Source organism: Pan troglodytes, chromosome 6 (assembly GCF_028858775.2).
Source record: "Pan troglodytes isolate AG18354 chromosome 6, NHGRI_mPanTro3-v2.0_pri, whole genome shotgun sequence".
In the NCBI taxonomy this organism is placed as follows: Eukaryota; Metazoa; Chordata; class Mammalia; order Primates; family Hominidae; genus Pan; species Pan troglodytes.
Genome location: NC_072404.2, coordinates 127,766,579 through 127,782,998, shown reverse-complemented (window position 1 = coordinate 127,782,998; position 16,420 = coordinate 127,766,579).

The window sequence follows — 16,420 nt, the reverse complement described above, 5'->3', positions numbered from 1 at the left end:
AGAGAAAAGAAAGCCTGGCATTTGGACATTCCCTATAACAAGTGCATTTCTTTTTTGTTTGTTTGTTTTTAGAGACAGGGTCTTGCTCAGTCACCCAGACTGGAGTGCAGTGGCACAATCATGGCTCACTGCAACCTCAAACTCCTGGGCTCAAGTGATCTCCCACCGCAGCCTCCAGAGTAGCTAGGACTACAGGCATACACTACCACGCTTGGCTAATTTTTTTTTTTTGTAACGATGAGGTCTTTCTATGTTGCCCAGGCTGGTCTCAAATTCCTGGCCCCAAGTAATCCTCCCACTGTGGCCTCCCAAAGTGCTGAGATTACAGGTGTGAGCCAGCATGCCCAGCCCACAAAGGGCATTTGATCTCTGAGAGACAACTATAAACAGCAAGAGCTAAATTAAAAGGCAGGAGCTTCTTGTCCTGCCATCTTCTTCCACATTCAAATCCTAGAGGAGACAGAGGCAGGGAGTGAGGAAGGGAAAAGATAGACCCCTATGTCCCTCCCCACTGCTGCTCTGGGCAACTGCAGGTCAGACCCACAAAGGGTAGGGGTGGGGATATGAGGTGAAGTTTTCAGCTGAACTAGACTTTTTAATACCTGAAAACAAGACTGTTCTAATAACTGAAAGAGACCAGAAACAGAGGGCATGTGCCCAAGATGTCCACAGGGCAAGAAAAGAAAATCCAACACAGTCTGTTTGAGGGCAGCTCATTCCATAATGTTAGTTTGAACATCCACAGGCAATCATTGAAAAAAGCCTATTGGCCATCACAAAGTTGATCTGCTACCTGGGAATGTTTGGATTCTTAGGCAGGATTTGGGGTGAAATGGAGAAGCTTTTAATTAAAGTCAAAAGATAAGAGCAGTGTGACATCAAGTTCTTCCTGCAACTTCAAAGCAGGAAAGCTTAAACTGACAGCTTGGACATCTTAACCATCCTAAGAGTAGCCAAAAGAATTTATTAAGTATAGTCTAGGTTCTCTCTAGGAGCTTAAGTAGGAATCATCTGCTTCACAGGTTATCCCTTACCTACCTGGCCCTGTCTCACCACACCATATTTCACTCCAGGGGCCTCACTTTCAGAGGCATGTAGCCTAAGAGTAATATAAAACTTGTAAACAGAAGGAGATTCAAAGCCCTGAGAAACGAGCCAGTGGAAGGAACCTGGGATATTGAGGTCCATTTTGTGAGCTGTGCCCCTGTCTCAAGAAAGCAGTCATTGTGTGCCTTCAGGTGGCACGCCCAGGTACAGTGTGCCTTCAGGTGGCACGCCCAGGTACAGTGCGAATTTTGGCAAGTAGGTGTGTGTTTTGTCTTTGGAGCCTTTGTATGGAAATGACTGCTAGCTGTCTTTTAGGAGATGTTACCCTAAGGCTTAACAGGCTGTGATTCCAGCCTGGGAGCTCCTTTGAAATGTCCAGGTCAACAAGTACATGATTCCTCAGGCATTAAATTAGAACTCAAAGGTGAGATAAGAAGCAGGCAAGAAATAGAATTGCATGTCCTAGGGCCTTGTTCTCCTAGGTCTGCCTTTCAAGGAAGAAAAATGTTCAGAATTGGCATATGGGAGTGAAAGGGAGGGATTGTGGCTTCCAATACATAGTAAGGTTGGTCAGAGCCAGAGGAGTGAATCTTGGTAAATCTAAACAGATCAAATAGAGTTCAACTTAATCATTTCAAGATTTTTTTTTAAGGTCCTGAATTCCCATATTTCAGTTGACATCACCCTTGGAATTCTACAAAAATATGGGGGTTTCTGGTCCCAGGGCTTCTTGGCCTTTGCGGGGAGAATGGTCAACAGTACCAAAGCAAGGCCACTGGAGTCCCAGACAGAACCATTAGCTTTTTCTCATTAGCCATTCAGCCATCTTCAGGATGTCATAATTGAGACCTGTGGGGCACAATTATGAAATGTAGGAAAACAAGACCAAAAACTCTTGGGCAATGTTTTTGTGAAGTAACATCTTAAATCTCACATTCATCTAAGAACTTTGCCTCCCACTTCTTGTTCTTATTTTTCATAGCATCTGTAACATTTCAAGAATAGGCATGAAAAATAAACTCCTTTTATGCCCTTTAGAAGAATCATTTCAAAGCCTGCTTGGTAGATATACAGCAGTGATTTAAAATGGAATATCCACCCTAACTAGTATTCTGTCTTTTGGTGCAGGGGTGATCCACCACCATTATTAGAGGATTTTTGAGCTGATTTATTTTTCACCAGTAGTGATGATATGTTTAGACTCATCCACTCAAGACTCCCATAGTGAGTGCATTTCGCAAGGCAGCCTGCTAAGCTTAGAAATATAATCAAGCCCTGAAGAAGAGAAAATCCACATAAGGAAACAATAATTATTAATAATATTTATTGAATTATTGGTATGTGCCAGGACCTGTTCTAGTGTTTTATTTACATGCATAATTGCATTGAATCATCACAGTAGTTTAACGAGGTAAGAACTATGTATCCCTCCTTGCTATGGATGAGGAACCAAAGGCACAGAGAGGTTACATGACTATTCCAAAGCGAAACAGCTTGTAAGTTTTGCCATCTGGAGGCTACCCAGCAGGGACTGTTATTTTGTATTCATTAGCACTGTATTCCCAGTAAGAGTACTTTCTGGACACAATCAATTTGCTCAGATATGTGCAATTCTAAAATTTCCCCAAATGCCTACCCCACTGCCAAGCATTTAACTTTCTGAAAACAGTGTCACAGAGCCAGGTGGGTCTAAGTTAATGAAAATCTTGAGAGTAAGTTCAAGTTTTGCAGTTAATATTTCTGAATGTGCACTATCCTGTTGGACATCTTTTCCAAGTAATAGCTAAAACTGTGTCTTAAGAGCAGGTCAGTTGTGTGATTTTCCTCTTTTTGACCATTGAAAAATTTAAATGTGTCAGTTATGGACTGATTACAGTTTACCGTTCAGTTTCCTCTAAGTACGATGTACTTTCCTGCCTTATTACACCCACTTTTCCTTCATTGCTGGCTTCATTATTGGCAACATTCACACCAAGTACTATCCCATTCTCCTCCCCCTGCCCACCTGAGACTTCATTCCTTCCCCTGACACCATTCTCTGCTCATTTCACCCAGCATGGGGCAGGGGCCAGGGTCCTAACACTGTTTCAATCAATCTGGATAAAAATTATAGGCTTGCCTTTTTTTTTTTTTTTTTGAGACAGGATCTTGCTCTGTCACCCAACCTGGAGTGCAGTGGCATGAACACGGCTCACTACAGCCTCGACCCCCTGGGCTCAAGCAATCCTCCCTCCTCAGCCTCTGGAGTAGCTGGGACTATAAGTGTGCACCACCATGCCCAACTAATTTTTGTAATTTTTTGTAGAGACAGCTTCTCCCTGTTTCCCAGCCTGGTCTTGAACTCCTTAGCTCAAGTGATCCACCTGCCTCAGCCTCCCAAAGTGCTGGGATTACAGGCATGAGCCACCATGCTTGACCTACAAGTTATAATTTTGAATCAAGCCTATTAAAATCAGATTTCTGAGAGAAGATGGACATAAAAAGCAGGCTGTTGTGGTCAGGTTGCTATAATTTGGGCAGGGTGGTCCAGGTCTGTGAGAAACAGAAGCTCCACAGGACTTAATATTTGTGGGGCTTAGGGCCAGAGTAAAAATTATTCTTTATTCTTGTTTCCAAATATTTTATTAAAATTCAAAGGAAAATACTAATTATAATGAATGATTACAAAAAATGTTTATTGTGGTAAAAACATAATGTGAAATTTACCATCTTAACCATTTTGAAGTGTACTATACAGTAGTGTTAACTGTATGCATCTTGTCCAACAGCTCCCTGGAACTTCTTCATCTTGCAAAACCAAAACTCTATATCCATTGAACAAAAACTACCCTTTTCCCCCTCCTTCCGGCCCCTGGCAACCACCATTCTACTTCCTATTTCTAACAGTCTGCCTACTTTAGATGCCTCATATCAGTGGAATCACGCAGTATTTGTCTTTTTGTGACTGGCTTATTTCATTTAGCATAATGTTCTCAAGGTTCATCTATGTTGTAGCATGATTACCCAAATTTTAAATCAAACTTATGTAAATCAACTTGATGTTTTAATTTAGTTTTTTGAAAATATTATGAAACCTCATTAAATATATTTATAAAAGTAAAATTACTCACAATTTTTACAAGCCATGAAAGTGGGCCCCTCAGAGCCCCCTTCAAAGAGAAAAATGGCCATGAAGTATGCAGCTATCTACAGTCTTGAGCTACAGAGACTTTAGGATTTACCTGTGTGTTCAAGCTGAGGCTTGAACTCTTCCCAGGGAGCTATTGGAGGCTGCAAGGCAGGGGTAAGAGAACTGAGCCATTTCTGCTCAATACAGGACTCTTCTACTGGCAGTCTTTGTGCCTGAGCTCCCCGCTGGGCTGGCCAACACTTTTTCAGAGATGTGTTGCAGTCTGAGGGTCCTCCTACCCCAATTCCCCTCCTTCCCTCTCTCCATTCACGAGTGTCAGACACTTATGGTCTGAAGGCTTCTCATGCCCACTCCTCTTCCCTCCTCCCTTTATCTTTCATGAGCATTTCCCAAAGAAATCTCTTGCAGTTCTGACTCTGTCTTGCCATGTGCATTCTGGAAAACCCAAACTGGTACAATGTTCTAGCATTCTGTTTCCATTTAGTTGACAATGTGAAGAATTCATATTGCACTTTGCTCATGTTACAACAGGCCTACATATATACAAGTTTTTTTAAGTAATATGAATTGATATTACAAAATATTCCTTGGCCACCATATACAATTTTTGTGAATACTGTGCTCTGGAACCACAGATTGGAACATGAGGAGAAGCAAGAACATGGACACTTGGCACTACTGAAAAATATTTTATTGTGCAATAATCTATTGCATTCAGGTTATCTGAGAGGAAGCATTCAACATATTAATTGATTTTATCTTCTCTTTTCTAAGTATTTCTGCTACTCAAATTCTCACATCAAAGGTTCTTAAAAGTACAATTCTATATTTATTTTGATTTCATCATAAAAAGTCCACTACCAGCCAAGATGGAGTAACAGAAACCATATTTACCCACTCACCTTAAACAACTAGGAAAAATGGACAAAATAAATGAAACAGTTTTACATATTGGAGAACAGGCAGCAGGGCCTTGCTCTCTGAGAGAGAAAAAAAAAAAACCTGAAAAGGGAGCCCTACAGTTGCACCAGTTTACTCACTGGAGGCAGTTTCTAGGCTGCAGTACAAAAAGGGGAAACTCAAACAGACCCCAAAAGTCTTGCTGTGTTGCAAAGCAGGTATTGTCCAAGGCAAGAAGAATTTTTAAGACAAATTACCAAAAAAGAGGAAGCTTCTGAAAGAGAACAAGCAAGCTACAGAGGAGTATGCTCAAGTATTTGGCTGAGTACTACTCTATGTGTGTGAAAGGAAACTACCCAAGGCCAGCAAAGGAACCACTGGAAATGAGAAGGCCTAACAATTCCAAGAGCTCACACAGGGCTGAGAATGGTTTATGTTGCACAAGCCTGAGTGGAAAGGTTCTGCACGACATGGGCACTGGATAGAGTCCTCAAAAGTATTCCACCTTAGTTGGAGGGCTAAATTATCCTAGACTGAATACAGCTCTGGACCTGCCCTAATAAAGATTATAAGAAAGATTTGAAAGAATCCAATTGATTCCAAGTTACCATGTGCCAGAAGAAAATGTAATACTATTTAAAGGAATACAGCAAAATCAGATCTTCAAAAATGTTCAATATCCAATCATCAATTTTTTTTTTTTTTTTGAGATGGAGTCTCGCTGTGTCGCCCAGGCTGGAGTGCAGTGGCACGGTCTCAGCTCACTGCAAGCTCCGCCTCCCGAGTTCATGCCATTCTCCTGCCTCAGCCTCCCAAGTAGCTGGGACTACAGGCACCCGCCACCACGCCCAGCTAATTTTTTGTATTTTTTAGTAGAGACGGGGTTTCACCATGTTAGCCAGGATGGTCTTGATCTCCTGACCTTGTGATCCACCCGCCTCAGCCTCCCAAAGTGCTGGGATTACAGGTGTGAGCCACCGCGCCCGGCCCCAATCATAAATTATTAGCATGCAAAGAAGCAGGAAAATATTATCTATAACCAGAAGAAAAACTATGCATGAAGCACAGAGAGAAAAAAGACTAAGAAATACACACAGCATCAGTGACTGTGAGCAATATTAGGGATTCTAACATGTGTGTAACTGGGGCTTATATTACACATGTTAGAAAAAATACGGGGATATTTGATGATATGATGATCAAATTTTTTCCGAATTTGATGAAAACTGTAAACTCACAGAATCTCCACAAACCCCAAGCAAAATATGAATTCAGAAAATAATGCCAAGACAAATTATGGAACATTATGTACAAAGAACAAAGATAAAAATGACAGCAAACTTCTAACCAGAAATCATGTAAGCTGGAAGAGGCTGGAACAGTATCTTTAGAGTACTGACAGAATAAACTTTCAAGCTAGAATCATTTACCCAAAGAGAATATCAGATAATGCAAAGCTAAGAGAATTCATTGCCAGTGAATTTATAAAAGAAATATTAAGTGAAGCTTTACAGGCATAAAGAAAATAATATTCATTGGTTTTAGCAAAGCATATCTTCTATGAATTGATATAAACTCCTAGAGATTAAAGTCATACACACATCTCTTACATTTTAGAAAGTATGTATAACAGCCCAATTTTGCCAAATAAACAATAAACTCAATTCTCACCTGTAAAATTTACTTTCTGTTCATTAGTTTAAAGAATTGGGAGAAGCAGAAATTAGTTTACTATTTAATTCACTGAAAGAGAGTCTACTAGATGAAATACATTGAACCTATGAAAATAGTATGTAGATTTTATAGGATCAGTACCTGCAAGTAGGTCATAAAGCCTGACCTGATATTAAGCATTTTCTAGGATATTATCACCAAATTTCTAAACTCACAGGGTCTCACTTTGTTAACAATCTGATATTAGCTGCTATGTAAAAACAAAATAATTTATTATAACCAAGACCATCTGCCAAACGATCATTTCCAAAATATAAAACTCCAATACCATTGTTGTAAGAAGTGTTTATGATAACTCCTAATGATCCTTGCTGCCTGATATTCATGCCCTTCTGTAATACCTCCTTTGAGTGTGGGCTGGACTTATTGGCTCACTTCTAATGAATAGAATATGGCAGAGGCTGGCTGCAGTGGCTCAAGCCTGTAATCCCAGCACTTTGGGAGGCCGAAGCAGGTGGCATGGTGAAACCCCTTCTCTACTAAAAATACAAAAATTAGCCGGGCGTGGTGGCATGTGCCTGTTATCATGGCTACTCAGAGGCTGAAGTAGGAGAATCGCTTGAAACCCAGAGGCAGAGGCTGTAGTGAGCCAAGATTGTGCCACTGCACTCCAGCCTGGGTGACAGAGCGAGACTCAGTCTCAAAAAAAAAAAAAAGAATATGGCAAAAATTATAACATGTCACTTTTGAGATTAAGTCATAAAAAAGACTGGCTTCTATTTGACTTCTCTCCTCTCCTCCTTCTCCTCTCTCTTTCTCTCTTTCTCTCTCTGTCTCTTTTTCTCTCTTATCACTGGGTGTATGGAAAGTCAGCTGCCATGTCATGGGTCAGCCCTATGGAAAAACCCAACTGGCAAGAAATTGAGGGCTGCAAACAACCACATGAGTGATCTTCGGAGCAGACCCCAATATCACTACCAGTTGAGCTGTTAGATAAGACCACAGCCCCAGTTGATAGCTTGATTGTAACCTTGCGAGATACTTTGAGCCAGAGGCACTCAACTGAGCTGTGCTTGGATTCCTGATTCATAGGAATTATTTTAAGCCTCTAAGGGTTAGGGTAATTTATTACACAGCAATACATAACTAATATAGCTATTATTCAGTAGTTTAAATACTTATTCATGAAAAAATATTGATGACTCTTTCCACATAATATAGGGGAAAATAATTCTACTTGCTACTTTGTGCACTATGTATTTTTACGGATCAGCCAACAGACCAACATGTGGCAAGCTATTACATGGAGATTGAAAATCTGGCACCATTAATTATTCAACCATTGTCTCCAATGAACAGTCTGACACAGAGGTTAGATTTACCAGGAACCAAAGTAACACCTGCAGTATCCAACTCTTGTTACCATTTTGTAATCTTGGAGAATTATTAGGTTCTTTGAAAAGTGTTCCAGAGTAGCATCTTTAATTGTGGATACCAGGTTCAAGTTAAACAACTTTCTGCCCACACAAATGGTAGAATTACATGATGACTTACTAATTCTCCCACTGAACACAGCTGTACACAACCCTTTGACTATCTGGCTAAGATAGATCTTTGGGGACTAATAACCTAGGGCTCCCTGGGACCTAATAATTATATCAGACTAATATGTATGTATAACTCTTTATATATATATATATAACTCTTTATATATATATATAACTCTTTATATATATATATAACTCTTTATATATATATAACTCTTTATATATATATATAACTCTTTATATATACATATAAAACTCTAAATAACATATATGCTGAAGCCATGAGACAAAGAAGATGATGATGAAAATAACACTGGTAGACAGTTTAAAGTTTATAATATTATACTATTTGTCATTCATAGTTTCATTTCTTTCCAAAAATCTTGTGTGCTTGTTATCATAAGCCCCTTTCACCATGCTACACTCTGCCTTGCACATAGGACAGAGTTTGATAACTCTAGAACAATTTGCCTCAGAGTAGTTGTTAACCTCCTAAACTGTGAAATGCCTACATAAAAAGTAAATCATTCCATCATAATGAGAAAAATCCTACTATCCTACTGCCTTCCCAACCTACCCTAGGCTGGAATTTGAGATTGTTTCTATTCCACACTGCTTAAGAAAATTTTTTTTAGTTGCTTTAATCTGGCTTAATGAGCTACATTCTCTGAGCCAATGGCTACCTTTCCTACCAACACCATAAACAAAACTGATCATATTTGTTAAGGGAAAAGGCAGTCCAATGACATGGTAATGAGTGCTGACTGTGGAATGTTCATCTCCTGCAGAAATTTATGGCCCCATTCACCACAGCGTCAAACACCTCCTAGAAAAAGAAGCAGTAGGTAGTTTATTCCTGTCTGGAAATTGATGTGTAGCCAGGGGTAGCATGTGCACATTCATATCTGCCTAAAGCAGGATGTAAAATATGCCTATGAATCAAACATACTCTAGTATTTCTAAATCACAGAGAGTCAGGACTAGCTGCAAGAGGCAAGCTTTTGTAGCTAGGCTGCACTTTGCTGAAATACTAGCCTTGATCTGTTGCTGCTCCATTCCTTGGACTAGATGTTCTTTATGGGTCCTTTTGGCTCTAATGTTGTAAAATTTGTGGATTAGCTAAGTTGGCTTAAAGAATCCTCCTGAACTGTGTTAGCCATGTATGGGATCTTTGATATCATCTGATATTTTTCTTAGGTGCTTTGGGTTAGGAGAGATAGTGCACATGGAAGAATATTACAGATTGACTATGACCAGCAAGGAGTCATAAAATTAGTTGGGAGAAAAAAAAGAAAATGTTTGTATGAGTAAGAAAACAGATTACAAAATAATGTGTTTGGGGAAAGACCACTAGCAGTGTCCCAACTTCCATTCTCTCCTATTTCCTTTATATTAGAACTCATGCTTTTAAGCTGGGCACACAGCCGTCTGAAACAAAGCTATATCTCAGAAGCTCACCAGGAGATATGGTTATATGTCTAAGTTCTGACCAGTGGAATGTAAGCTAAAGTATTATGTGCAACATCTGGGGAGTGTCCTGCTGGCCAGAATTCAGACAAGATGCCTGGAGCACAAGTAGCCATCCTGAACCATGAGGTAGAACTCATATGTTGAGGATGGCATATGATAGAGGAGCCTCGATCTCTGCCACCATGGAGTGTCATGGCAGCCAGAACTGCCTCCAGACTTCATTTACCTGACAGAAAAACTGCTCTCTTATTTAAATCACTACTATTTTGGATTTTCTGTGACTCATAGAGGAATTAACCTTGCTAACAAACCAGAGATATGTGTATCCCATTTTAATAAAATTATGTAGGTGTGTATGCTACATGTGTGCACGTGTGAGTATGTGTGTGTGTTGACTCTAGCCACTCAGCATCCATTCTCCCCTTTTAATATCATTCTAATTTCTTTGTAGGGAATTGCCTCTCTCCCACTGTGTGATGTCATTGTGGGATGGTCAATACACATGCCTATCCTCTCTCCAGGTAATTCAAGGGGGTCTCTGGAGGTCCCTTTCATCAGGTCATTCTTCTCACTGCCCTGTTTCAGTGGGAGGTAAGTTAGAATTTCTTAGACCTTGGTCCTTAATACTCTCCATTTCTCGGCTGTGTTCCCTCACAAAGGATTTATTATCCACACCAGCTTCTATGACATCTATAAACAGATGATTCTCAAAATGCCTTCCCAGCCAGCCTGAGCTTCTCCTCTGAATTCTGTACTCATGTATTCGTTAGTACCCTGGCAGAAATGGGCGATACATTCAGACTGAAACAACTAGAGTGAGTGGACAGGAAACAGGGACATGATAAAAGGTCATGCAGTATTCTGGAACAAGCAAGAGCACATCCAGAACCTGGAGAGAAAGAGAGGTGGAGAAGTCACCTGACAAGGGCTATGGCCTGTGGTTCAGAGATATAGCCAGCCCACAGCAACCCTGCAGGGAGGAAGCCAGATAGATAAACATCTCCCGCATTCCCTTTCTGATCTGCTGGGGTTCCCCACTGAACCAACCCAGTATGAAGCCAGAGGCAAAGGGAGTTTGTTGATGCAGGTCAGCCTCCCAGGGCCCACAGCAGGGTGGAGGAGGGTGGAGAGTAGTTCCGGAGAGGCAAACAGAGAATGTGCAGCACAACCCACCTATCCACTTGCCTACTAAAGATCTTTTGATGTCTCAAGGCACCTCAAATTCATTGTGCCCCAAATCAAACCATTCATTTAACCCCTCCCTGGATTTAGCCAGCCTAGTCAGCTGTCATTGTTCCCAATCTTAGGAAATGGCACCATTACCAATTTAAGTAAGCCAGAAACCTGGAAATGATTCCTGACCCCTCTCTTTCTCTCTCCACCCACGGTCAGTCTATAGCCAAGTTCAGCTAATTTTATGTAACCTACCTCCAGCAAAACAAATCGAACCCACTCTCACCTGGTACTTTCATCCTAAGAAGAGCAGGGCAAGCAAGGCAAAAAGCTGGGGCAGGCTCACTGAGCGGTCCCTCCTACCTTCTGCAGCTGCCACATCCTTGTTTCTTATAAGCCCTGTTCCTCAGCTTCTCTTCAATCCCAAGACCACACAACATAGTCTTCCTGTAAAACCTCTTTTTGCTTAATATAGTGAGAGTTAGTTTCTGCTGCTTGAACAAGAACCTTAACGAGTAAAGTAAAAGATGTAATTAGGAACCTAACTGAAAAAGTATTTTGCTCCTCAAATGTATCATCCTTCTTCAGAACCTACAGGACATCTGAAACCATTCTCTATTTTTAAAATATCTTCTCCAAAAAGAAGAAATTAAAGATAATTCTGTTAATTAAAAATGGTAAAGTACCACTATGTATAATTCAATCATTGCATGTGCCCGTATGTTAACAATGGGCATTCCTCTGAGGGGGAATTAGAGGTGATTTGTGCTTTCCTCTTTGGGTCTCTGATCCCCATGTTTTCAACTGTGGGTAACTGGGTTTTACAAAGTAAGTAAACATTATCTTAAAAGGTAAAGTGTAGTGTATCAATGCTGGAATAATAGTAAGGAAGCTTTGATACTGCATACTAACGTACATAGCAAGAAAGCAGCTATTATGGAATTGCTTTTAAGAACAAAAAAAAGATTTGGCTTTTGCATGGGTGTTCCCACTACACACACACACACACACACACACACACACAGAGTAGCTGAAGTCATCATTCAATAGACATTTATTCATGTTATTGAATGTCTATTTATGTCTAGGCACCTTGCATGTGTTGGAGATACAAATGAGTGAAGCATGGCATTCATTCTTTTTTTTTTTTTTTTTTTTTTTTGAGATGGCGTCTTGCTCTGTCACCAGGCTGGAGTGAAGTAGTGTGATCTTGGCTCACTGCAACCTCCAACTCCCTGGTTCAAGTGATTCTCCTGCCTCAGCCTCCCAAGTAGCTGGGATTACAGGCGTGCGCCACCATGCCCAGCTAATTCTTGTATTTTTAGTAGAGACGGGGTTTCACCGTGTTAGCCAGGATGGTCTCAATCTCCTGACCTCGTAATCTGCCTACCTCAGCCTCCCAAAGTACTGTGATTACAGGTGTGAGCCGCTGTGCCCAGCCGGCATTCATTCTTGAAATGCTTAGAGTCTTATGTAGGGTTTACCCAAAGTGTGGCCTGTGGACCACCTACATCAGAGTCACCTGTGATGACTGTTAAATGAAGATACCTAGGTTATTCCCCAGGGCTAGGAAAGAGAACACGATGGAGATGACAAACTTAATTTTTAATAATATAATGAATTAAACTGGGTAAAAGGCAAGGAACTGGGATTCCAGGTCAGTATAAGACAAAAGCATTCAAAAACATAATCCTAGAGCTTCACAACTTACTAGTTTGTAAATGATGTGTCATAATGACAATATTATAGACTTATACCATTATAAGAATATACATGCTAGAGTTAAAAGCTGAATGCTGGCAGTGTCCATAGCTTGAAGGAATAATTCACATATTTATTAATTACCCTCCTGCTAATCCTTCAAACGGTTCATTATTTGACCAACAGATTGTACCTCCATTGTAAGTAATCTGTGGACAATAATAAGTGAAGCTGAATTTTTATGGTTATATCTGAATTAGGAATGACTTACATTTCATACCAAGGAGCCACATTCAACTGACTCTATATTAATACTGACTTTTGGTCATAAAACATCAAGAAAACTTACATTTAAGCTTTTTTTAAAAAGTTGCAATGGAAATGTTAACAAAATGATTATTTTAAAATTATAACTCCCTGTGCTGCTTTTACCCTGCTTTAATTGTGCATAACTCATTCATCCATGCATATATTTATTTATTCATTCATTCAGTCAGTCATTCATTCAAGCATTCATATACAGAGCATGGCAGATAGGTATGAGAAACTGTGGAGGTTCAAAGATAATTAAGCTCCTCTCACAAAAAATGTTTACAGATAAGACATATGAAAGAACAGATGTGAGAGATAGCATGTCATAAATAGCACAAAATTAAACATGCAAAGTACTAAGGGAGCCTGGAGGTGAGAGACATGGCTGTCATTTGGGTTCACCAAGGCTGCCTTGCCACTGACAGCTCAGATAATGAGGGATGAGACAGACAGTCTCGGCAGCAACTTGGATATGGGAGTGAGAGAATCAGGGATGCTTGGAGTCTGGGTAGATAATAGGTATAATGGGAAGATGGATGTCAAGAAGAGGAACAGATTTTGAGAGAGGAAAGATGAATTCCATAAGGACTATGTATTAGTCCATTTTCACACTGCTATAAAGAACTGCCCAAGACTGGCTAATTTATAAATAAAAGAGGTTTAATTGACTCACAGTTCTGCATGGCTGGTGAAGCCTCAGGAAACTTAGAATCATGGCAGAAGGGGAAGCAGGCACATCTTACATGACAGCAGGCAAGAGAAAAGTGAGCGTGTGAGAGCACAGGAAAAATTGCCATTTATAAAACCATCTGATCTTGTGAAATTCACTCACTATTATGAGAACAGCATGGGGGAAATCGCCCTCATAATCCAATCATTTCCTTCCCTTGACAGTGGGGATTACAGGTCCCTTCCTTGACACATGGGGATTACAATTTGTAATGGGATTTGGGTAGGGACACAGAGCCAAACCATATCAGACTGAATCTGATATACTAGTACAGTATTTATGGAAAAGTGACAGCAAGCACAGAAATTAGGAAAACTAGTCCTGGGCTCTGGAGAGATCACAGGACTCAAGGTAAGGTGGCGTACAAGTCATACTCAAAGCTCTACTGCTAACTGGAAATGTGGCTTCAGTTGCATCATTTAGCCTCTTTGGTTCTCAGTTTACCCCTCTACAAGGTGAAGATGCAGTGCTGAACCCAAGTCTCCCACAGTGTGGTCTGCAATATGATTTTAGGTGGTCCACATGGAAACTTCAAAAAATTTTTTACCACTCATATTTATGTTGATGTGTTTTAGAAAAAAAGATTCCCCAGGCCTGTCATAGTGGCTCACATCTATAATCCCAGCACTTTGGGAGGCTGAGATGAAAGGATCACTTGAGGCCAGGGGTTTGAGATCAGCCTGGGCAACATAGCAAGACCCCACCTCTGCTTAAAATTTAAAAATTAGCTAGGTGTAGTGGCTCATGTCTGTAGTTCCAGCTACTTGGAAGGCTGAGGCAGGAAGACTGCTTGAGCCCGGGAAGTCAAGGCTGCAGTGAGCCATGATTGTGCCACTGCACTCCAGCCTGGGCAACAGAGCAAGGCTCTCTCTTTAAAAAAAATGATTGTCCAACAAACTCTTCATTTTGCTGACACTATTTCTTTGGCTAAGTGAAGTGGGAAAGCATACTGATTTTTTAAAATAGTAAATAAATAGTACATGCAGTAAACTGATAGGGTGGAAATGGTGAAGGTCATTTGCTAATGATAGGGTTGAGATAGGTTGACAACCTAAACCAAAGTTTAGGTTGTCAAGAGGGTGCTTCATACTCAATAGTCCTAAGATCCTAGGTTTTATGGCATTGTCACAGGTAGAACAGGAATAGATAAGACCATCAAAGGGCCAGGCATGGTGGCTCACTCCTGTAATCCCAGCACTTTGGGAGGCCGAGGTGGGCGGATCACCTGAGGTCACGAGTTCAAAACCAGTTTGGCCAACATGGCGAAACCCCCTGTCTACTAAAAATACAAAAATTAGCTGGGCGTGCGGGTGCACACCTGTAATCCCAGCTACTCAGGAGGCTGAGGCAGGAGAATCGCTTGAACCCAGGAGGCAGAGGTTGCAGTGAGCCGAGATCGTGCCACTGCCCTCCAGCCTAGGCAACAGGGCAAGACTCCATCTCAAAAAAAAAAAAAAAAAAAAAAAAGACCATCAAAGGAAGATCATATGAGAAAGGAAAGGGGCTTAGGGCAGAGCACTGAGGGTTTTACATTAAGAAAGAAAGAAGGGAAGCAGGCAGGGGACCAACCAGTCCTATCAGCAGCCTTGGATGGAGCTGGGGTAATGTGAGCAGAGGAGGAGGAGGCAAATTGGAGGGCAAGGAGCTGCCACCTTGGCTCTTTGCTCTCATAGGTGGGATGCTAGAAGCTTGTTCCATGTAGAGGGAGCTGAAGGTGGGGGAGATGGATCAACAGTTTCTCATTCTTCCTGAGGACTTCCACATACCAAGCAGAGATTCTCTGATCCTAGGATTCAGTAATCTGAGGGAAAGGGATGGGAATTGCATTATGCCATGCTTGCATTGCTATAAAGAAATACCTGAGGCTGGATAATTTCTAAGAAAAGAGGTTTAATTGGCTTACAGTTCCGCAGGCTCTACAGGAAGCATAGCGCCAGCATCTCACAATCATGACAGAAGATGAAGAGGGAGCAGGAGCAAGAGAGAGGTGAGGAGGTGCCACACACCTTTAAACAACCAGATCTCACGAGAACTCAGTCACTATTGCAAGAACAGCACCAAGGAGATGGTGTTAAAGCATTCATGAGAAATCCTTCCTCATGATCTAATCACCCTCCCACCAGCTGCCACCTCCAACATTGGGGATTATATTTCGACATGAGATTTGGGCGGGGACAAGTATCCAAACTATATCAGGGACATTAACTGCACACAGCAGAACAACGAACGAAATCAGTCACCCCTACCTCCCACACTGTATCTGCACCTGCTCTTTTAGGTATGGGCAGTACGTTCCAACTGACATTTCACTGGTGCCTGCAAAGTTCCAGACGCTGTTCAGGATACTGAGGATTTAGAAATAGTTTAAATGCAATTACTACCCCAAGGAGCCTACAGCAAGGGGAGGAAAGCAAACATGTTTATAAATAAATTAGAATTCAGTGTGATGAGTCTAACTATAAAAACGTGTAAGGAACAGGAGTAATAAAGAGGAGAAAGTGAAGAACTCTGCTTGGATGAGAATAGAAGGACGGGTGGTCAGGAACGCCCAGCTAGATGTAGATGACCCCAAGTCATAAAGGAAATCTTACATTTTATATCACACATTCTGTTTAAGATTTATTCATTCAAACAATATTTACTGAATGCCTATTATGTGCCAGGCACTATTCCTTTTTTTTTTTTTTTTTTTTGAAACAGAGTCTCGCTCTGTCGCCCAGGCTGGAGTGCAGTGGC